This window comes from Moschus berezovskii, chromosome 10 (assembly GCF_049115385.1).
Source record: "Moschus berezovskii isolate FMDL1 chromosome 10, NW_MosBer_1.0, whole genome shotgun sequence".
Taxonomy (NCBI): Eukaryota; Metazoa; Chordata; class Mammalia; order Artiodactyla; family Moschidae; genus Moschus; species Moschus berezovskii.
The window spans coordinates 57,182,971-57,208,443 of NC_142469.1; positions in this window are offsets into that span (position 1 = coordinate 57,182,971).

Consider the following 25,473-nt stretch of genomic DNA (forward strand, 5'->3'; position numbering starts at 1 on the left):
TCCTCTTTCACTTTCATCAAGAGGCTTTTTAGTTCCTCTTCACTTTCTGCCATAAGGGTGGTGTCATCTGCATATCTGAGGTTATTGATATTTCTCCCAGCAATCTTGATTCCAGCTTGTGCTTCTTCCAGCCCAGCTTTCCTCATATGCAGAGTTTATCAGTTAACAGATCTTAATCCATTATTGCCCATTCTTACAGTGAAAAGTGAAAGTGAAAGTGAATTCACTCAGTCCTGTCCGACACTGCAACCCCATGACTGTAGCCTACTAGGCTCCTCCGTCCATGGGATTTTCCAGGCAAGAATACTGGGGTGGGTTGCCATTTCCTTCTCCATTTCTTACAGTATGATCACATAACTACAGCTATTCCAATAATGATTGTGAATTGATAAAACTTCCATAAATATGTTTCTGGGTATGCATTTTCTGTTTTCTTGAAGGAATATATGCTATAAGTAACACATTTGTGATGTTTATGATACAGACTTAGAGTATATTCTTAAATTGATACCATATGTAAAACTTGATTTAAAATATTAGTCACCTTTAACATGTGACTGAGTGGCAAAAACCTATAAAATGTTACAAAAATTTTTTATAGATTCTCTAAAAAGCTTGATATGATCTTTATATTATATTCTTCAGATACATTTTTAGGGTTTTCTGGTTACTTCTGTCTTAAATACGTCAATGAACTCTTGGCCCCTTGTGAGAGACTGAAATTTAAGAATCAAAGTTGAAGTTCAAATAGCGATTTTCTATTCAATAAGCATTCTCTTGGTCAGAGTACTGAAGTCTTACTAAGTTACTAATTGGAGCGTTAACATTTTTGTTTTTTTTAATGTTTTCTCTGCTTTTAAAAGCTTGGAAGCCTAATTTGTTAGCATGACTAGGTGGCTTTTACAGACTTCCCAGGTGACGCTAGTGGTAAAGGATCTGCCTGCCAATGCAGGAGATGTAAAAGACGTGGGTTTGATCCCTGGGTCAGGAAGATCCCCTGGAGGAGGAAATGGCACCCCACTCTAGTATTCTTGCTAGGAGAATCCCGTGGATAGGGGAGCCTAGTGGGCTACAGTCCATGGAGTCACAAAGAGTCAGACACGACTGAACACCTGAGTAAAGTGGCTTATAAAGTGGTCAGAGCTCTTCTACAAAAGACACAAATAATTAATCAGGATTTATTTTGATCAAAATCTACTGTAGAAGCTTTTGTTCCTCACTTTATTGAAGAGAAAATGTGAGCCCCAGAAGCTGAGGGAGGCAGAACTATATTTTCAGAGCTGGAAGTTAACACTGGAAATCATGGAGTCAGTCCTGTGAGCAAGAGACAGGTCTGAGGTATAGGTTTTCACCTTGTCAGAGTCTCCATTGCCAAGAATGAGGACACATACATACTTTAATTGTTTAAAACCTAGTTTGGGGAAATAACCATCCGCAAAAATTTTTCTCAATGCAAAATTCCTTTTTAATTGAACTTTTTTTCATGTCTTTATTTCAAAATCATGAGAAGTTGAGCCCTCTTTGGACACCGGATTTTTCAAGTTTGAATGCAGCCACTCTGTGCTGAGGGTGAAATTAGCTTGGTCTCTTGGAGTTTTTCCACAATCCAGGGACTGGTTTAAAGCATGAAAAGCACAAGAAAGTCTGATAATTGGCCCACATAAGATTTATCATATCTCTATGGGGAAATGTTTAGGAAGAGATATTTTGTACTTATTCATGGGAACATTCCAAGCATTTTTGAGTTATGCTTGTCTGAAACTTATGTAAAGAGATTTTGATGGTGGCTGTAAAACTATGAAGTTATATATATATATATAGATGGAATTGAACAGTCTGGTGATAGCTGTATAGACTGAAAAAAGTCAATAATTAAATTTCAGCACTTCTTTCAAAATGATAGCTTAAACTACCTGATAAATAGTAATCTTTTCACACATTGATAGTAAAAGCAGAAAATAACATTTTATAAATAACATCAGAGAAAAAATAATCATGAAGAAATGATTGTATATTGATATTATAATTCAGTGAGATTTTCTGGATTTAAAAGTTCCTTCTCTTTTCTACTGTCTTGATGGGAAGGTAGAATCATAGTGAATACATTTTTCTTTGTATACGGTTTTTGTTTCTTCCCACCAGTTCCAGGTAAACCCCCAGTTCTTCTATTCCCCCAAACTTTATACATAGTCTAGTTCCTACATCAAAGCACCATTGACTGAAACTGTATAAAATCCTTGGCCTCCAACCAGAAAAGGCCTAAATGCAGGGAAGTAAGGATAAATTAAAGTGACAGGGTCTCAGCAGTGGAAATTAGTGCAACTCTTCTAATTGCATGTCTAGCCTGAATGATGGGATACTTAATTCTTACACATCCCAGACAATTGCTTTATACTAACATGAGCTCTGGGAAAAAGGCAGATTCCACAGACATATGGAGCAGTAGATGGAGTGGAAAAATAAATCAGAGACTCTAGCCACTCTGGAAAAAAAAGTACTTTATCTACATTGTTAATAAAGATGTTGTCACAGTTAAGCAATGTTGATAACTGTCCTTTCGTCCATTCTTTCCATAAAAACTGAACATTAAATAATTAAATGGCAGAGCACCAGCCTCCCTGGATTACCTCTTGTGCTGCAAAACAACAACAAAAGCACAATGGGTCAAGGCATCATACCTTTGGTAAAAATCAAGGACACAAGTCTACATGTGAAGCCCAAGGGACAAATGGATCAGGAACAACAGCATCCTCTTCTCCCACTACTATAAGGACTGCTAATAAAAGCCTTCAAAAACTAGCATGGGTTCTTATATCTATTTAACCTTTTGCCCCAAGAAGCAAAGAGCATCTGGTTAAGTGGAGAGTAAAAGCGCAGCAACTTTTCATTATCAGAGCTCACAGGCAGAGTGTGGGGACGCCAGAGCTGCCAAGCCTGGGTTAAATGCTTGTTGCCTTCACTGCCTGAGGCCATCTAGCATGTTTAGAAATGATTAAGTACTGCAGCCTAGAAAGGACCTGTCCTGAGCGTTCATCTCTGACTTCCAGCAGAAAGGAGAGGCTGGCAATGACAGAGGCAGATGGATGAGTCTCATTAGTATGGCGAGGCAGCGAACCAGACTGCCTTCACAGAGCTGTCCAAAAAGAGGGAGCAAATTAAAATAGGATCTGGGAAAACCAATGAGCAAGTGTTTTAACTCTCTGCTACCTGGTTTCTCTAGCTGGGAGGTTCTACAGCTGGCTTGGCTTCCTCTGAAATGCTGCTGCACCATGAACCAGGAGGATGGCTTTGCAGACACACACAGTTCCAGACAGCTCGTCTTTTTGCATCCTTTTAGAAAAATGACTCTTGTGTTTCTCACAGCAGAACAACACAGCTGATTTTAATTTTAAACCTGTGTGACTGCCACAGAGCACAGTGAGCTGGAAGGGATGAGGGGGAGGGACATCACCCTCCAGAGGCGGTAGGGGATCTTGCTTTATACGGTATACTCAGCCAACCCAACTTAAAAGTGCCAAGTAAAGATCAAAGGTCTGCTCAGTAGCCAGGGTTCATGTGCAAAGGCTGAAGCCCTTGATGGAGAAGTGGCAGCTTAATCCCAAGTACATTACCTTTTAAGACAAGGAACTTCGGTTGTATGGAGGGCTGCCTGAGCACACAATTTCAGAGACAGAAAGTGAGGAAACCCAGACCTGAAAGAGGTATTCCAAGGAAGGAGATTCTTGTAAGATTCCCTAATATTCTGTTTGGGTGGCTTTTGCATTAAAGGACCCTGTGTTATGCTGTGCTGCGCTAAGTCACTTTAGTCATGTCCGACTCTTTGTGACCCTATGGACTGTAGCCTGCCAGACTCCTCTGTCCATGGGATTCTCCAGTCAAGAATACTGGAGTGGGTTGCCATTCCCTCCTTCAGGGTATTTTCCTGACCCAGAGATCGAACCTGCATCTCTTATGTCTCCTGGATTGGCAGGAAGGTTCTTTACCACTAACACCACCTGGGAAGACCCTGGGCCAAGCCAAACCTATTGTGAGCTTTGTGAGTGCCATGGAACTCAAAGCAATGAATGGTTCATTGAACAAATTGAACAACTGACAATCTGATGAAAGCCTTCTGGTCTACCCCTCTTCTGTTCAGTTGCTTGTTTACATCCTGGGCTTGGAATAGGGACATATGGCATACTAATGCCTTGGGGCAGCCCTAAAGGTTTGGGAAAGTTGATAGAAATTATTTAATTGTTTACTCATTCACTCAGCAAACATTTAGTCAGTTCTTGGGGTGATGTAAAGCCCAGGGAACCTAAAGTGAGTAGATAAAATATATTTTTGGCTTTCCTTCAATGACCTAAATCTAATAGGACAGAGAAACAGAAAAACCATGCCTGAGTCTCTAGAAGAAGATAGCATTGCTCTAGGAGCTGAGTGGAGGGTAAACACTGAATTGATACATAGAATCTGCCACCAAGGCATTGATGGTTCAGGGTAGAAGCCAGACACCTGAGCAATAAATTCTAGATTAAGGCAGAATGAACATAGTGGCAGCTAGAGGAATAAGAACCCTGTTGTGAGAATCTGGATGTAAGAGCAGTAAATTCGGCCTGAGTGTGGAGTGAAAAGCTTCAGACTATAGTTGGCATGTGTGTTTTGTTTTGCAGGGGACACTGAATACTTATTTTTTAAATGAGAGAAATTTATAAATAAAGAAGCTTTTTGTTTATAAAAATAGCTTGTATGTCCCTATTCCAAATATATTTTTGCTTGGTCAAGTTTGTGTCAGTGTTAGGCCTTACTTCGTTTTGTCTCATTCCGGTTGATTGTCTGTCAAAAAAGGGAAAAATAGTCTGAAACTCCACAAGAAATCACAAGGAATAAATGTAGCTGAGGAGATGAGACAGGAATTGACTGAGCGTCTTTTTGATGTTGTTGCTGCTGCTGCTGCTGCTAAGTCACTTCAGTCGTGTCAGACTCTGTGTGACCCCATAGACGGCAGCCCACCAGGCTCCCCTGTCCCTGGGATTCTCCAGGCAAGAACACTGGAGTGGGTTGCCATTTCCTTCTCCAATGCATGACAGTGAAAAGGGAAAGTGAAGGCGCTCGGTCGTGTCCGACTCTTAGCAACCCCATGGATTGCAGCCTACTAGGCTCCTCTGTCCATGGGACTGTCCAGGCAAGAGTACTGGCGTGGGGTGCCATTGCCTTCTCCGTTCGATGTTGTTAGGATCGTGTAATCCTCTTACTATCGCACTCAGAAGCTTAATTTGAAAAGAGTTATTTCTTTTCCTTCAAATGAATACCTTTAATTCATTTTTAAATTGAAGAAAAAAGCAAAACCAAAAACAAAACTGTAAAAACAATGATAACAAACCAAGATTGATGGGATTTTATCCAGCCCTGTGTAAAAATCCTCCATAAGTAATAAACTTCAGATCACAGAATCTGAAAAATTCCCAGGTTGTGTATTTTTCCAGGAAATTTTCTTTGTAACAAATATCCATCCAAATGAGATGGGTTTTCTGTTAGTGACCTAAAAGAGAAATCACAAAAGAACTTGCTCCAAATATATCAAACTATAAGCTGTATATGGGCAGCAAAATTGCTTTTGGACACAAAGCTTTATTCTGTAACTCATCAACTCAATCCAGCTTTCCAGTGTATAAATTTCATAGCACGATCTTTCACAACATAGGCACTTTTACTTGGAGAGCACTGCAAACATGCAAAGAGTTAGCACCCACATGATGGTTCATGTAACATCTAAAGCTGGTGCTTATTGACAAATAAGAATGTATTGTGGGGGATAGGGCTTGGTTAAGTCCTTTAAAAAATAAATAGTAAAAAAAAATATATATATATATATGTATTATCCCTCAAGCTATTGAGATAGATTTTCTTTGTACATAGATGTAACTCCTGTTGACATCAGGGCCTTGGTGGCTGAGCCAATTAACTTTGTATTTTAGAGTTGCTTATCCCACTCAAGAGAAGCAGAAACCATTTCTCATATTTATCCTCATGTAAAATGTACATGGATAAATCATTTAACTAAATGTAAGGTGTCAGAAAATGGTTCATACAAAGAAAATAATATTATGCAGTATAAACTCCCATTAAGTAGTAATGTGTCTGACATTGATTGAGGGAGATTAAGTCTAAGACTCTCTTTCTCATGACATTTGTTCAAATAAATAAAGGTAACTGGAGGGAAAAGTTGATGCTTTTTCTCATTTTGCATATAAATTTTACCCTTGTGATTTTTTTAGTTGCATTTATTCATGACGCAGTATTACTGGATATATTACAGAATCCTGGATAGCATGATAACTGTCAGTAAAGCAAGGTCATAATTGACCTTTATCACTGAAAAAAGGTTGGGTACCTAAAGATAAACTTTCATGTTGAATTTGGAATGTAAAGAGGAGGGCTGAGGCCATCGAAGGAGCACATCTGAATAGAAATCTATGAATATTTCATGTCTGTTAAGAGGTTGGAAACTTGGTATGACATTATCCTGACCCCTGTCCTGAAATATTTTCAAAAGAATATTCTGATCGGCAGCAGACAACTTCAGCAGAGAGGTTTTTCTTGCTTAGTAGGGAAATTAAATTGTTGTATGAAAATGTCTGCTCTTAAGGCTGTTCTCCGCAATGGACTAAACTGTGTGCTTATGTTCTGGAAGCAAGAGGATGACCAACTTTATCACTGAAACAACCTTCCCAATATGTCCCTTCCCTTCCTGTTTCAACTTCTAGTTGCACTATACCTGATCTACTGCCCTGATCCAGACAAATAACTGAGAAGAGACACTGATGTCAAGGTTCTGTCAAGCTAGAATTTTTTTTTTTAATTTTTTAGCCACACCTCACAGCATGTGGACTCTTGGTTCCCTGACCAGGGATTGAACCTATGTCCTCTGCTCTAACAATGTGGTGTCTTAACCACTGAACTGCCAGGGAAGTTGCCTAGAAATTTGTTAATATAAAGTAATTTATATGATACTATCGATAGCTGGGAATACCAGACCACCTGACCTGCCTCATGAGAAATCTGTATGCAGGTCACAAAGCAACAGTTAGAACTGGACATGGAACAACAGACTGGTTCCAAATAGGGAAAGGAGTGTGCCAAGGATGTATTTTGTCACCCTGCTTATTTGACTTATGTTCAGAGTACACCATGAGAAACGCTGGGTTGGATGAAGCACAAGCTGGAATTAAGATTGCCGGGAGAAATATCAATAACTTCAGATATGCAGATGACACCATCTTTACGGCAGAAAGCAAAGAAGAACTAAAGTGCCTCTTGATAAAAGTGAAAGAGGAGAGTGAAAAAGTTGGCTTAAAGTTCAACATTCAGAAAACTAAGATCATGGCATCTGGTCCCATCATTTCATGGCAAATAGATGGGGAAACAGTGGAAAACAGTGGCTGACTTTATCTTTTTTAGGCTCCCAAATCACTGCAGATGGTGACTGCAGCCATGAAATTAAAAGACGATTGCTCCTTTGAAGAAAAGTTATGACCAACCTAGACAGTATATTAAAAAGCAGAGACATTACTTTGCCAACAAAGGTCCATCTAGTCAAGGCTATAATTTTTCCAATAGTCATGTATGAATGTGAGAGTTGGATTATAAAGAAACTGGAGTGCCGAAGAATTGATGCTTTTCAACTGTTGTTGTGTTGGAGAAGACTCTTGAGAGTCCCTTGGACTGCAAGGAGATCCAACCAGTCCATCTTAAAGGAAATCAGTCCTGAATATTCATTGGAAGGACTGATGCTGAAGCTGAAACTCCAATACTTAAGTCACCTGATGTGAAGAACTGACTCATTTAAAAAGGCCCTGATGATGCGAAAGATTGAAGGTGGGAGGAGAAGGGGATTACAGAGGATGAGATGGTTGGATGGCATCACCAACTTGATGGACATGAGTTTGAGTAAATGCCGGGAGTTGGTGATAGACAGGGAGGCCTGATGTGCTGCATTCCATGGGATCGCAAAGAGTCAGACACGACTGAGCGACTGAACTGAACTGATCAATATCTAACATTAAAAAAATACTTAATCTGTATTAATTTTTTTAAATATATAATTTTATTTCAGTAGGTATCATCCTCCTTCTCACTGAACAGATGAAGAAACAGCCTCACACAGGAGTCCAGCCATTTTTCCAGGATTGCAGTTAGTAGACAACTGAACCAAGAGCTGCCAAATATCATATTGCTACAGTCTGGTGGAGAAGATCATCTTAGCAAACATAAGCAATTGGGAACAGTAAAAAAGCTGTGTGGTAGAGATCAGGTATATGATAGGAAATAAGAGAAGCAAGAAAAAGTAGCTTTTAGGAAAAAAAAGTACGGACTTCTCTGGTAGCAGAATAGATGAGAATCTGCCTACCAGTGCAGGGGACACAGGTTCGTACCTGCCTGGTCCAGGAAGATCCCACAAGTTGCAAAGCAACCAAGCCCATGCATCACAAGTACTAAGCCACCCTCTAGAGCCTGCAAGCCACAACTACTGAGCCTGTGTGCTGCAACTACTGAAGCCCATGTGCCTAGAGCCCGTGCACCACAAGAGAAGCCGCCTCAATGAGAAGCCTGTGCACTGCAACAGAGAGTAACCTCCGCTTGCCACAGCTGGAGAAAGCTCGGGCAAGCAGTGAAGACCCAGGGCAGCCAAAATAACTAATTAATTAAAAAGAGAAGTAGAAAGAATGAAGCATTCTTGTACAGAGTTTGCAGAGATGAGTAATGGTGTTTTGGTGTGAAGCGAATGAAAATTGTGGTTTGTTCAGTTAAAGGTGCCAAACAACTGCTTGGCATATCTCATGTGATATGTGTTTTTCTGATCCAGAGCATCCTTAAGAGACTGTGTATGCCTGTCCCTGACACCATAGAAGACTCAGCCTGGAACACTTGCTTCAACCTGGAACTTCCCCAGCCTCCAGGAGGCCTTGGCTTGGCATCCATTCAGGGATTGCCTAACATGCTCTAGAGGTTGGAAGTAAGTCCATATGCTCCTCCCTGTACTGATTTTTGTGAATGTCCTAGCTTCATTGAAAGCCTTGAAGGAAAGGAAAGGGTGAGGTGTGGGGACCAGGGAGTTAAAGGGTAAGACGGTTGGCGTTATATACCAGGAACTATTTAGAGTAAATTAATGAATAAAGCAACATAATATGCTTGTAATCAACTACCTGCTTTGGGAAGCAGACATTTATACTTGGTGCACAGTCTAGTAAAGGCTGTTTCTTTGGGGTTGAATATCTAACCAAGAAATTCATCCAATGAGAACTGCAGAGGCACAGATTGAAGGAAGCAGAACCACTAGAGGATTAAGAGGGTCTTTGGTGTCTACCGGCAGTGTAAAAATGCCTTTAGGGTTATAAGAGTAAAAATGGACTCTTTCAGGAAACCCATAAACCTGCTCCAGGCTGAAATTCTCCAGTTGGGCATAAAAACCAGCAGTCTGTGTATACTTCTAGTTATGAGCTAACAGGTGTTTGAAAATGAAGAAACGAGTAGCATTTCTGTGATAGAGTGCCACGGAATTTCAGAGCCCATAAATTTTCTTTGAAAAAAATTACTCTGTTCTATCACTATTGGTTTATAATAAAACAGAGCTTGACCTGCAAGTTAATAAAGAAAGCATGTTTACTAATTAGACTTTATTCTCGTTGTCCCATGTTAATTGCAAAATATCCATCTATCTCATTTATGAATATGTTAATTTATGTCAGAAGGGCACACTTTTCGAGTATGCAAACTCTTCTTTTAATTAGATCAAAGGAAGGTCCATCTCAGTTTTACAAGATGGATTCTAATTTTTAATCAGGAAAATAAGTTTGGCTCCTAAAAGGCATCTTCTCTGACAGTTGGAAAACACTAATTAACAGACATAACTGTATTAATTGTGTTATATCACTGAATTCTTATCAGTTAGCTTATGTTGCCTGCTTGCTAATACAAACAGTTGTGGCTTTGGTGGAGTCAACTCATAAATGTCTTTCTAATGCTAACTAGCAATCAATGCATATAAAATTTCTAATGTTTCTTTAGGGAATTATACATAATAGATGTAGCTTCTCTTTTGAGTTATGCCCTGCTATTTAGTGTAATTAGTCCTTAAAGCTGCACCTATCATATTATCAGCTTCCTGGGAGATAAAGAACACAGTTTATTTGTTTAAGAACAAAGAATCATAAGAGTTTCCTTTAGGACTCTTTCTACAATAGGCTCAGTGGAAATCTGAACTACCAAATGACTTCAGTTTCACAGCAATGAACAATGTGTACCTCTAAAAGAATTCAATGAATAGACTTTAACAGGGAGAAAATGGGGAAGGCATAGTGCTGTTGGTCCCAGAGATGATTAACTGTCTGAGCAGCAACTTCTCTGTTGAGGTCCTCCCAGGTACCCTGCCCCCACTGTGCTCCCAAAGGCCCCCCTTAACATGCACAGGGATGAAGGCTCATTCATTGCACGCCCTCCATCTTGCACTAAGAAGAAGGATGTCACTGTGTGTTGATGAAAGTATCTTTGTGAATGGGGCCATGTCTGTTTTTTTCTAGGTGTGTGGCCAAAATTGGTTGCTCTTACACAGGAACTGAAGATGTTTTAAGATGGTCTGGATTGCATTCTACTAGCACTCTTGAGACACATTCTTCATGTCCTGTGGAACATGCCTGCCTTGAAACCTTTTGGTTGATCCTTGATGATGGGGCCTTGATATTTCTTTCCTCTAAACTTTTTCCCCAGGAAAATATGCAGGCTGGGTTAGTCCTAATGAGGAGCCTATGACCATGAGACTGGGTACAGAGAATATAAGAATCATGCAGAAGTTGACAAGACATCAGAAATAGCTGTACTGCAGTTAAATCACACCCGAGGGAAGCTATTAGGACCTAATTTTGAATCCTCTAAATCCACATATAATCAAAATCCTCCAGTGCTTGGAGAGACTAGTTCTGCAGATGTGTTAAGCATTAAGTAGACTCACTTGTGTATGTCCAGCTTATTTTTCTATAAATTTGTACCAGATCCCCCCAAACCAGAAGTAAAACTGACATTTATAAAAATACCAGCCTTGCACTTCAGAGGTACCCGGAACCCCATACACGCACACGCCATGAACTAATCGTGCAATGCAAAAATGTCACTGTTTCTAGAGTAGGCATCTTTTTACACAAACTCATTTATCATCTTGTATTATGGTAATTTAAAGGTAAATTTTCCACCGAGTCTTCTCCCCTGTGCTTCTACTGTTTCCACCTCCCTCTCCAACTTAATGAGAAAACACGAATATAACAAAACTTGGTTGGAGGGAGATGGGAACGACAATGAAATTGAATGTAGAAGGGCAAGGCTAGGTGAAAAGGACAGCTGAAGAATTTCTGACAAGGAGGTTTCATTATCACAAGTTGTTTCCTTGTAGGCATTCATTAAAACGTCATCTATTTGAAGGTATACCAATACATTCCTTTTTCACAGATTCCACATGGGAATTTCTCCATGTGGAGAATTGGAAATTTCTCCAGAGCCCTGAGTGAAAGAAGCTTACGTTTAAGCATTTGGGCTTTGCAGCCTCCTCATTTATAGCCGACTGCTCATCCATAGGCCATCCACACGGGGCTCTTGGTGGCAGAACTTTACTAATGCATGCTTGTAGTTGCTAAGATGTCCCTGCTCTCAGAAGCACTGGGATGAAGAACGAAATATTTTCTAGGGACTCCAGCATAACCCCCTAGATTCTGGAACTGGACAAAAGTGCTAGAATTTCCCTGCCGCTGTAATATCTGCCTGTGAAAAGTTACCTGCAGTCAACTTTATATAGACTTCTCCCAGGGAAGCCTCTCCACTGCCAAATCCTGTAACCAAAATGGAAGCAAGTTCCTATTAGAATTTCAGTATCCATTTTAATTCCAAACGAGGCTTTTTTGGAAAACAGAATTTTTCCATTGCAGATTTACTAGTTTGATGTGTTAGTGAGTTGCCCACCTAATTGCACGCTGTTCATATATTTGACATTGGTCCTCAGAGAATACAATTGATATAGATGGTTGCTAGGAATCAAATCTGAGTTCCTTTTCCTTCTTTACGATTCTTACATAAAGTTTGCTAAGTTTATCTATAGTTTTGCTAAGTTTGCTATATAGTTTATCTTTTGCTGAATAAATGTTTATAGGGACCCACTATGTGCCAGAACCTTCTCAAATGCTGAGATAAACACTGCCTTTATATTTGGTGAACAGATAAAGAAATGAATAAAGTAGAAGTAAAAGCCTTGCAAAGGGCACAGCACCCTGGACCTTGTGAGGACCTGATCTACACTCATTCTCAGCTGCACATTGCTGCTCTTTAACACACTGCACTCACCTATGCCTTTGTCACCCCAAGTCCAGAATTATTAGCTGCGCTGGTCCTGGTGCCACTGACTTCCTTCTTTCTTTCGGTTTCCCTTTACTGAAGAGGCCAGATTGAGTCAGATGCAGCCTGGAGACATTTAGGCACCTCCCAGATGGCTTCTGGGTAGACTGCACTCTTTGCTGGCTGTGGAAGAGCCCAGGACGTGGTGATGACGGAGCAGGCCTCCAGTCCCTCAAAGACAAGTTCTGAGTCTCTCAGTCAGAAATCTCTGTGCAGCCACCCCTCAGACAGCCCTGTGGCTCTGCAGGACACACACTCTGAGTTCCGTCTACTTGCTATGAAAGACCTAGAGGTTGTCGCGGGCTGGAATTGCTCTCTTAACTTAGGGACCCAGTGCATTTTTGGTTTCAATTACTTCCTTCTCGCCAACACTGTCAGGACTTTTCCCTTTCATGGAAATCTATTGTTGAATCCCATAGGATTTCATTTATATTTTTCTCCTATTTGTTTCTTTCCTCCTATGAATGAGGAGTTACAAGAGGACTTCTTATCATCATCTTATTTCAAGAGAGAGTTCCTTATTCATTTATTTATTTTCTCTTCATTGTCAAAAAGAATCTTTAACAATTAGGACATATGTCTTCTTATTTAATGATTATTCATTTAAAGAATTTCAAGATAAAAGGAAAAGTTTTTTTTTTTTTTAAGCAGGTAAAAATATCTTTTTTCAACATTTTAAATGGGGCCAGGAAGCTATGAAAAAATCTTAAGGTGCCCCTTTTAGCATTGAATCTCTCATATCCTGACATGATAAGACTCTCCTCTTTAGAATTTAAGAGCCAGGATGGAGTCTTTGTTCTGTGATGAAAGAGCATGGGGTCTGGCCCTGTTCAGACCTGAATCCTGGCATATTCACAGCTATTTACTAGCCACATGACTTAGGTTATTCAGTTTCTAACCTGTAAAATGGAGATGCTATTAACTACTTCAGTGAGAGGTGTATATAGAATTTAAAAAATTATGAAAAACACTTGAGAGATAATGAACACTCACTTTTTCCCACTTGTGGATTTTTCTGTCCAATAAGATGCTGTGTGTGTTCTGTGTTCTGTCGCATCTGACTCTGCGATCTTGTGGACTGGGGCCTGCCAGGCTCCTCTGTTAGTGGAATTTTCTAGGCAAGAATACTGGAGCAGGTGGCCATTTCCTACTCCAAGGGATTTTCCCAACCCAGGGATCGAACCACATCTCTTTTGTCTCCTGCATTGGTAGGCAGATTCTTTACTGCTAGTGCCACCTGGGAAGCACCACCCAGTAAGGTGGGTAATCAGCTAAACCTGTGTAGCTTCAGGTCACAGTGCAAAGGATCCCCAAACAGCAGAACCACACACACTAGGCACAGACACGGATCATCTTTCCTGGGCGTGGGGACAGGGATGCATCCACCGTGAATGACAAAGAGTTTGCCCCAGGCTTCTTCCCACTGCCCTTGGAGGGGTGCCCAGTGGATCTTCCCATGCCAGGCACTACTAGAGAGTGAGATTACTTCATACAAGACTTACAAAGGAACCCATGGAGAGGAAACACACTCGTTTTCCTCCTCTTAGAAAACCCCACAGGGACTGTAAGGATTATACTTTCAGAGAAGGAAAAACGGCATCAATCCACAAAACCCATTTGCTTATAAATTTTGGCTACAGGGTCAGTCTATTTATGGGCAGTATATATGACTGGCTGAAATGGAAATGACTGTGTATTATTTGTTTATTTCACAAATATAACATTTATAGAGGAACTATTTCAGTGCCAGGGACTGCCAAAGTATAACAATAAGTAGAAATAAACACGGTCCCTGGTGTCACTGAGCTTAGGGTTTACCGACAGAGAAAAACAGCCATATAATCACACAAATAGAGGCAAACCTAGAATACTGATAAAGCATAAATGAGAGGTACATGGTTTACTCGGAAGCTTGTAATAAGAAAATATGAACTTACTGGGGGAAAAGTGTGGGGGAGACCAGTGGTCAGAAAAGGCTTTTCTGGGAGCTACAGTTTGTTTGAATAAGAGCTACCCTGGCAAAGAGGAAGGGAAATGCAGGTGTGAGACCCAGTAGGGGAGGGAACAGGGTGAACCAGTATCCTGTTTGAAGGCAGACAGAACACGCGTCGGATAAGGCTGAAAGGTGGGTGGAAGCCAGGGCATTCTACAGTTTTAGTGTCATGATTTTATAATTATTTCTCTTTACTTTTATTTATTAAATTAATTTTTATTGAAGTATGGTTTATACAATGTCTTGTTAGTTTCCACTGTACAGCAAAATGAATCAGCCGTACATATATGTATAGCCCCTCCCTTTTGGATTTCCTTCCCATTTAGGTCGCCACAGAGCACTGAGTAAAGTTCCTCATGCTATACAGTAGGTTCTCATTAGTTACCTATTTTATACATAGTATCAATAATGTATATGTGTCAATCCCAATACTCTGGTCTTCACAGACTACTTCTTTGTTAGAGTTAGTTGTGATGGTACAGGGTGAAAGCACTGTGCGTTTCTCCAAAGGACCTGGGTTCAAATCCTGCTCTGCTTCTTCCTAGACACATGATACTGGGCACGTTGCTTAGCCTTTTTGCATCTCAGTATCGTCAACTTCATAATAAAGTCAATAAAAATAGTAGGGTACCTCATGAGACTTCTATGCAGACTTAATGAATTGATGAATGTAAAGCCCTGGGGACAATGTCTGGCACCCAGTAAGCACTATGTAAGTGTCAGCCATTATTATTATTTTATCCTTTATCTGAAGAGTGATGGAAATCCACTTGTTTTGTGGTTGTCCCACGGATACGGGTATCAATCCTTCTCCCCAAATTGGTTTTGGATGTTGAAACTGATGACACCACAAATGAATCAATCAAGAAAGTGTGAGAGTTATTGTACATGTAATAAGGCTTCCTGTGGAGAGCAGAACAGGCTCCAGGGCCACTCCAAAATGGCCTGACGGAAAGGAGAGGCCAGGGGCTTTGGTTTTCTTTGTAAATATAAAGAGTGGGGCTGGGCTGGGGATTCCCACCTATACGTGTGGTTTGAACATCTTCACTGACACCAAAGGAGAACGTGTTCAGGTTTTGTTAGCAGCTTACTCAGATCTGAGGCAAAAGAGAGGAGAGAGGAGAGACGGGAATCAAAAGCTGTCAGTGGTCCAGCATCAAAAACAGAATCAGACTCCGGTTCCACCACCAAAGGGTTTTAAGAAGGAGGTGACTTGGTCAGGAAGATTGATTTGGCTGCAAGGATTTATCTTGCCTGAACAATGTGAACAATGTTGCTTATCTTTCATACTTTCTTCCAAAAATGAAAGCCTTTTCTTTTTTACTTTCAAGGCAAGTGGATTTTGTTGACTTGTCAAAACGCTTTGTCAGCTGGACTGCGGCTGGGTTCATCTTCATTCCGTTCTTGGTCGTATGGATTGATTAACAAAAGTGATGTGAATAATATATCCCATTAGGGATATAGTTTCTAATATAATTTTACAGTGTACCAAATGTCAACTGAGATCACTGTGATGTTTTTCTTCTTCTTTGATAATTTTTACAGTTGTGTTTAACATCATTTCAAAATGACTGAAAATAATAGGTGCTGCTTAACAGGCAGTGCTGTAATTTCTGCATCTTTAGTTAAAATGCACAATGCTTTTTCTCCTTCCTATCGCTACTTTTTTGTCCTCCATAACCTCCTTGAATGCAGCTAAAGGAAGGACACGAGGTGAGTGTTGCATATTTGTCTTTAGTTCAGCTATTATGGGATCATTCGGTGCCTTTTTTCTATGTCAGGTTGAGTTTTGCTGGTCCAAAAACAAACACAGCAAGCTGATATTTGCTCCACTGTATTTTTGCTTAAGCTCTGAATTAACTCACTCCAAGCAATGAATCTATGCATTGACCCAATCCAAATGTTTGACTACAATCCCGTGTAACATCTGCCATGACTGCCTTAAAACTCATTTTAACTTTTAAATTTATGTGAGGAAGCAAACTCCATATCTCACCTTGCTTTCCATCTCTCCTGACTGCCCCGGTAAATGTTCATGTTTCACTCACCAAACTCTCAGTCAATTAGATGTGGAAAATCAGTCAACCTATCATTCTTCTTTTTCTGTTGAAACTGTTGCCAAATCTCATCAATTAGATTTTGATTTTTAATTTACATTTTTAATCAAAGTAATGCATGCACATGGGTAAATATCAAATGACTACAGCAGAATTTGTGACAAAAGCAATAGCCCCTTGTTCATCCAAGTCTTACCCGCCAATTCTTTTTTTTTTTCTTTTTTCTCTGATAATATTCATAGTGCTAGCAATAACCACTCCAGTGTTCTTGCCTGGAGAATCCCAGGGATGGGGGAGCCTGGTGGGCTTCCATCTATGGGGTCACACAGAGTCGGACATGACTGAAGTGACTTAGCAGTAGCAGTAGCAGTAGCAATAACCTTATGATATTATTTCTTGATGTATTAACTTCAGATGTTGTCTGTTGACTTTTTCGATAATAAATGAGAATTGGTATTGCTAATACCACCTTTTCTTCTCTGTCTTTCCCCACCCTAGCTTCACCTCCTTTACTGGTTAATTCTAGAACCTCAATCACTCTGCTTCTACCCCCACCTTTTGTTTCAGCAAACACAGGCAGTATTTTCTCTTGTCCATATTGAGAGATAAAGACATTAGTTCTCACAATTTTCCATCACCTCTTCCCTTTTCTCCTGTCTCATCTCTGCCAGCAAGTTCATTATTTCGATATTGTGATAGTCAATAGTGTTGACCATCTCTTCTCTTGTAACAGATGATTTTCCACAATTTGTTTAATGGTTAATTATAAGATGAAAACAAATAGGCACCATTCACATTGTGACGACTTAGATATTGTATGTCTGCAGAACAAAATTCTGCCTGTTCCTCTCTAGCACTGTTTCAGGTCTTATTCCTGCAACTCAACCCTAATTTGCAACACCTCCTGAGCATCTTATTGCTATAGTCTTTAACTCATCAAGATCTCCAGCCTTTCTCTGTTCAGAGGCAACCCACAGTGATGTGAAATTAATATTTTAAAGCATAGCTCCATTGACATCACACCTATTTTCAAAATGCTTCAATAGTTTGGCTAAAGCATCTTGTCAAAGTTGTTAGCTTAGCTTTCAAAAATTTTTGCCAACCTTGTTTGTCTTTATGTTTATGCTCCTACTTTCGCCTCCATCCATTTTATGCTCTACATTTGTTCCCTGTAAAAGTCCTACCCAATCCTATTTTCAGACTTTCACTCACAATGTACCCCTGTCCTGGAAGTTTGCCGCACAAACCTATTCTCAGTAAAATGTCTACCTTAAGGCTAAGATCAAATGCCTTCTTTATCCTCAGAGCTATCTTACATAATTTTCTTGCAGCAAAATTGTTTTGTACCTTTTTTTTTAATTTTTACCTCTGTTTTAGTATCCTATTTGGATTGTGTCTTTGTAGACTGTTTTCATTTATTCCCCATAATATCCATCACTGGAAGAAAAGGGGACTCAGAATGAGCAGAAATTTCCAGGCAAGGTCTATCTTTTACTGTCTTTTACACAGAGTCCAGCGTCAGGGCTCCTGGCTGATGATGTGTATGTTCAGTTGCTCAGTCATATCTGACTCTTTGTGACACCACCAGGCTCCTCTGTCCATAGGATTTTCACATCAAGAATTCTAGAGTAGGTTGCCATTTCCTCCTCTGGGGGATCTTCCCAACCCAGGGATCAAACCCATGTCTCCTGTGCTTCCTGCATTGGCAGGTGGATTCTTTACCACTAAGCCATCTGGGAATCCAATATTCATCATACTGGCACTAATCTACTCACTTAACTCCAAAAACATTTGTTTAATTGAATGTATTTTTGATTTTTTTCCCTCCGCTGATAGGAATGTTGCATTGCTAGGGGTTTTTGTATTGCCTTTGTATTTTTGACAGGCTGGAAACACAGGGAAAATTAGGAAATTTTGTGATTTGTAAATAAATTTGACTCTCACAGGAAAAAGGTAATATCTGTACATGTAAAAGATAATAAGGATGATGGAAAATTTTTAACTTTAAAATGTGATTAATTTAAGTATACCTTTCCCCTGCTGTTGACTCTAGAAGGATGTAGCAATTGAGAATACATGTACTACAATTTCCTGTCCCCTGTTCAGTGTCTTTATGCATGCATGACTGGTAAATAGCTTCAAAAGCCAATGTTTAGGTATTTTCCTTTTCCTTTCAATTTCTTGATATTTCAGATGAAGCTTGTCTGGGTTTCATTTTGTTCCTAGACAGAAGCATAACGATTCTCTCTGCTCTCAGTAATATGCACTCCACCTGTTTCAGTTCATGTGTGAACGGATATCACTAGTGTGAACTGGGTGGGTCTCCATGACCCCAGCTCTCTTTATGTGGGAAAATGGGGTCTGGAACCATTTTTAACATGACCTTTCTTCTCTTTCTCTTGTATGAATGCAAGCGACTTTGTAAACTCTTACATATTCTCAGAATTTTTTTTTTCCAGGAACTTCTTTTTTCCCCCCAGAGAATTTTATTCATTTTCACATACATACATGGCTATTTTCAATTTCACCTTTTTAAAAACCTACTAATATAAAATAAGTGGGGTATTACTCACGTCCACTTTATAGACATAGAAGATGGTTCCCAAGCAATAACTGACTTACTTTTCACGGCTAAATGAGAGAATGGGACCCAGAACTCCTGGTCACTAGTGGTACTTATCATGCAATGTTGAGAAACATCCCATTTTGTAGGTGCTCTGATTCACATCCAGCTACCAAGTTTAATTTAATGATGAAAAATAAGCCTTATCATGCCAGAGAGAAAGGCATTCAGTTTAACATGTGTGCATTGTTTATTTGACATGAAGAAGACATATTGCATTCATCCTACTCAATTTTCCATCCCCTTCCACTCATGTGCCCTTAAATTATCCCCAGTTTTAATCTATGCATCTCAGGCTTCCCTAGTTCCTCGTTCTCTGATCACAAACTGAGTTTTCTAGAACAAAGTCAAGCACTGGGTGTGTCCCCTCTTTGCTAGTGGCAGAGGGTGGGAGACAAGGCAAGGGATTTGGGTGGCAGGGAGATGGCAAATGGCTGGCTAGTGTGTTAAGGGGTTGCTCTTGTCCTAGGATTTTGCATATTAATGGAGTCTTCTCCTGGGGAAGAAGTGCTAATCTGTTAAAATGTCCATTTAAAAATTCATAAGGAAGAAAAATTATCTATCTCAGAGAGAATGTTTAGAGCACACTATCCTGAAGATAAGATTAGGACTTATAAGAACTTAAAAAACTCGGCTCTCCAAAGCCTGGTTGGCTTGTTTCACTTTCATGAAGAAAAACAGAACGAAATAAAAACCTACCATAGTATAAAAGACAACTTTCAGTTTCACTTTTCCCCTAGAAGTACTTCTGAGTCTTGAGAAGAAAATTTTTTTAACCCATTCCCTCTGAGTCTATGCCTAGGAGCTAGCCCACTAAAGTCCTCTTCCTAAAGTGTCACTAATGGAGTTGAGAGTGAAGTTGAGATCTTTTCAGTCATTCACAGACATAACTTGGACATATAAGCAGCCAGTTTTTAGAGATAGCAGATCCCTGGTCTACTGGCCTTTTGTTCTAGTTAGTTCTGGGCAAGTTTCAAGAGAAGATCCAGATTGGTTCTCTTGGTGCCTAGGGAGAGAGAAGGTTGGCTCCTCTTATAAAGCATAAAACAAAGGGATTGATGCTGTCCCTTGTTTTTTAAGTTTCTTTTTCCTCTGGAATGACCAGCCCAGACTCTGTCTGGGTCACATATTTCCCCTTGTCAGAGAGGCATTTGTTGTCACCATAGAAGACACTGGAACTGAGTAGGCCCGGCAGCGGCCTTCACTTCTCCTGAACCCCAAAGGCAACCTTCCAAATCCTAACTGGAGCAGGGCAGAGTTCTGGAAGATGTACCGAAAGTGACAGTCATGTTCAGATTTCATTACAAGGCTCTCATTCTTTCATACTCTCATGGGAGACAGAATTCTAATTGGTCTCTAAGCTCCCCACCCCATGGTGTACACAACACATCCTCTCCCAGGTATACAGTCAAACAGTGTTCCAGGGGGGAAGGGATATTGCAGATGCAATTAAGGTACCGAATTAGCTGACCTTAAGAAAGAGACTGCCTCCAGGTGGGCCTGACCTAATCAGACAAGTGCATAAAAGGGACAGAACTTTTCCTGAAAAAACAAAACAAAAAAGATTCAAAATATGAGAAGGATTCCATGCCACAGAGATTCTCTGTTTCTGTCTTTGAAGGTGGAGGGAACATATGATAAGAAATGAGGCTTTCCTCTGGGAGTTGAAACTGATCCCTGGCAGATAAGAAGAAAGGGACAGGGACCTCCATCCTAAGACCACAAGAAATAGAATTCTGCCACAACTACATCAATCTGGAAGATAGTACGTGCTGGATGATCATGGCTGACACTTTGATTTTAGCCTTAGTGAGACTTGGAGCTGAGAACACGTCACATCACTCCCAGACTTTGACAAACAGAAACAATGAGTAAATAAATGAGTGTTATTTTAAGCTGCTTAGTTTGTGGTCATTTGTTATGCAGTATTAGAAAATTAACACAGTGGCAGGGATTCCCTCGTGGCTCAGACTGTAAAGAATCTGCCTGCAATGCAGAAGACCCAGGTTTGATCCTTGGGTCAGAAAGATCTCCTGGAGAAGGGAATGGATATCCATTCCAGTGTTCTGCCTATGGACAGAGGAGCCTGGTGGGCTATAGTCCAGGGGGGTCACAAAGAGTCAGATACAACTGAGCAAATAACACTAACGATGCAGTGTCACATGGAATATCTTAAAGTCACCTTCCAGGACAATCTGGGAAGTGGATAAATTTTTTGCTATATTAGAAATTAAAATATGTAACTTTCTCTCTCTTCTATTGAAAAACTCCAGTAGGTAAGTGACTAGTCTAGATGGTTCTTTTAAAAATTGGGAGTTGCTTTACAATTTTGTGTTTGTTTCTGCTGTACAATGAAGCAAATCAGCTATATGTATACATATGCCCCCTCCCTTCTGGGCCTCCCTCCCACCCACTGCCACATCCCATCCATCTATGTCAGCACAGAGCACTAAGCTGAACTCCCTGTGCTATATGGCAGATTCCCACGAGCTATCTGTTTTTAACATGGGGAATGTAGATTAATATAGCCACTATGGAGGACAGTGTGGAGGTTTCTTAAAGAACTAAAAATAGAACTACCATATGACCCAGCAATTCCACTACTGGGAATACACCCTGAGAAAACCATAATTCAAAAAGACAAAGTTATCTTTATCTGTTGTCATCCTTTCTGCCCTTAGAGAGTCACATGAAAACAAATAGAAGAGCAAACTATAAGCTATAAAGTCTTCAAACTGTATATGGCAATTTTTTTTTCCTAGGGTGTATTTCAGAGAACTTTCTTGATTTCATGTGTTTGGGTCCTTATAGCGACATCTGCGAACCCCAGTACATCCCTAAGTGAGAATGACGTCTAGGAAAGAGAAAGGTTACCCTGGTTTTATGGGGGAACTGCCTATTTCTGCTTTTTGACAAGTTCTCAGATATTTTTCACAGTCCACATGTTTAAATCTTCCTTCTCTGTAAATAATCCTTGTCAATCGAGTGTATTTTTATAGGTAACTGAATCACTACTGCTAACCTTGTGGTATTAATGAAGAAGTCAGCGCTGTCCCTGTAGGGCTGTAAAGAAGAGCTTAGTGCGTCTGGCGAGACCGCGGCCACTTGGCTGAAGCAATCATTGAACACAGTTTATTGGATTGAGGCCCATTATCCAGGTCGAGTCCTGACACTTGTCAGCCCCCCTTCTTGACTCTGTGTGAACACATGGAAGTCATGAGGCTGAATTTTGCAAGTGGCTGTTAGAAATAAAGTTCACGATCGCTCTGTTACATTGATACTACCTGACTAATGGTTAAAAGGAGCACAGTGGGATATTCTCCATATTATTGGAGACAAATATATTGCTTATGTAATTAATTTATTTTGTACTGAAGTCCTAAAAGTCAAGAATGACTGAAATTGTTAATGCGATGATAAGCTATCGTGTCTTACTTTGTTGCTTGAAAAACCATCTCATTATAGGCAAGCACTGATCATTTAAAACTTTCATCTCTGGCTCAGTAGGAGCAGGCTTCTTATACTTTAGTTACCACGTAAGATATTTGGTTCTGAGGTGCAACCTTTTAAGACAAGGGATTCTTGTCAGTTTATCTAAGATGACACAAACACCACAGAGCAAAAGCAAGGCCCCTCCTCCAACTGCTGAGCCAAATAAGCACTGGGGCCAAGCAATTAGTGCAACACAAAGGCAAGCATTACAATATCAGAGCCAGCCTCCATTGTCTCTGTGCACCCCACAGGCTTGACAAGTTTTCTCATGGGCCACAGCAACTGTGATTTGGAAAGTAAACAATTTATATGTCACATGACTGGATTGGTCCTTTAGACCTCCACAAGCTTGCTGTGATCTCAGGACCTCAACCTTAGCCACGAGGCTGATGAAGATCCCTGGAACTGGTCACATTTGGGGAATGGAGATGAGTGAGAAGGTTGGAGCATGTATCTGGGTGTTTTATCAAAGTCCTCTGTAACCAAACAGCTGAGGTCTGAGGGACTTAGGGGGAATGAAAGTGATGGAGGCTGTTGGGGATGCTGGTGGAAGGAATGTTTCCAACATCAGGCTTTGGATTTGAACACATCTGAGAGAGTTTGAGTTGGGCCCTCTCAGCTTGACATAGTTGTAGGAAACTGAGGCCATCTCACTGTGTTTTGGGGTCTTCTGTCTCCTGGATGAGATAGTGCGCTAGAATTCTCCAACTTGGAGAAGTCCCAGAAAGCAACCCTGGTGCCCTGAAAGTGTGTCACAGCCCCTTTCCTAGCCTGGAGGCACTTTTTCCTCAGGCAACACACCTGTGACCCAGACACTTTTTATCTTTCCTCATATATCATGTGGAGAAGGAAATGGCAACCCACTCCAGTGTTCTTGCCTGGAGAATCCCAGGGACTGGGGAGCCTGGTGGGCTGCCGTCTCTGGGGTCGCATAGAGTCGGACACGACTGACGTGACTTAGCAGCAGCAGCAGAAGCATATATCATGTTCATAAATACATACAGGATAAAACAATATGGTGAAGTCAGATTTATCTTCTTACTGTTATTAAGGAGAATTCCTTTAAGTGAGCAGATACCTTCGGCAGAAGGACACATCTAAATAATCAAAATAAAATTTAGACTCTCCTTTGTAGGATATCTTGGTCAATCACAAAATCACCCTAATTGTTAAGTTGGAACATATATGCCCGCTTAACTGTCTTATGTTTCTAGTTATCCAGTTTTATGTTTGGCCAGAGACATTACTTTGCCAACCAAGATCTGTCTAGTCAAGGCTATGGTTTTTCCCTTGGTCATGTATGGTTGTGAGAGTTGCACTGTGAAGAAAGCTGATCGCTGAAGAATTGATGCTTTTGAACTGTGGTGCTGGAGAAGACTCTTGAGAGTCCCTTGGACTGCAAGGAGATCCAACCAGTCCATTCTAAAGGAGATCAGTCCTGGGTGTTCATTGGAAGGACTTATGCTAAAGCTGAAACTCCAATATTTTGGCCACCTCATGTGGCGAGTTGACTCACTGGAAAAGAGTCTGATGCTAGGAGGGATTGGGGGTAGGAGGAGACGGGGACGACAGAGAATGAGATGGCTGGATGGCATCACCGACTCGATGGACATAAGTTTGAGTGAACTCCGGGAGCTGGTGATGGACAGGGAGGCCTGGCGTGCTGTGGTTCATGGGATCGCAAAGAATCGGACACGACTAAGCAGCTGAACTGAACTGAACTGAACTGAATGAAGATTAGAAGCAAAAATCTTCAGAGCATACTTTCTGGAGAACTCAATTTCCCTCTGGTAGGGTGACCTCCTAGAAATGCATAGGAGCTATGGAGCGGTCTGATTGATGGCATGACACTCATCCATAACGACCTATGTAATGATGGACAATCATGCCCCAGATTGATGCTGATCATTGAATAAGGTGCTGGGCAGTATTTCAGGCCACTGCAAAGTGCAAGAAGAAGTGGGACTATAGGTGTTATTTCATACAAATTTACCTAAGTGTGGAAGTACAAGATTTCAGATGTTTGCTATTTAGGTTGAGTCAGCTGGGAGGGATTGGGGGCAGGAGGAGAAGGGGACGACAGAGAATGAGATGGCTGAATGGCATCACCGACTCGATGGACATGAGTTTGAGTGAACTCCGGGAGTTGGTGATGGACAGGGAGGCCTGGCATGCTGTGATTCATGGTGTCACAAAGAGTCGGACACAACTGAGTGACTGAACTGAACTGAACTGATTCCCAGTGGGGTCATGATGTATGGTGGCAATGCTATACATTTTGTTTAACAACCTAAAAATAACAGTCTCAATAATTTTGAAACTGGTTGCATTTTAAATTACTTCCTATAATACCATTTATTAATTAATATTCGTATTCAATTTTTTTGGCCACTGTACATTTCATAGCTCTCCATCTTTTCTTTCTTTTCTGATAAACTTATAATAAAAGGAGACAATTTATTTAAAGGAAAAGGAGCTACAAAATTGCTTCCTCCTTATTAATTAAATTAATTTAATTATTAATTACACTAACTTATTTCCTTCAGTGGAATTTATTCTGGATAATTCCATGAAGGAGGAATTGAGTGATGACAAGGCTTTTACGCAAGTGCCTCATTTGTGCTGTGTCTTAGTTCAGTGAGACATAAGGTGCTGACCCAAGCTGTATAGCAAAATAGTTAATTCCATATACCTTGGAATTGGAAAGATTTCTGTCAAATGCTAATTCTACTATTCACTGGCTAGCTAACTTTTGTGATCATCTCTAAGCCTTAATTTTCTCATCTACAAAATGGGGCTTTTATTTCTTAGGGTCACTGTTGTGAAGGTTAAATGAAATAATATGTATGAAGTCCTTAGTGGGGTGTCCAGCCCATTGCAAGTCCTCAGAAATG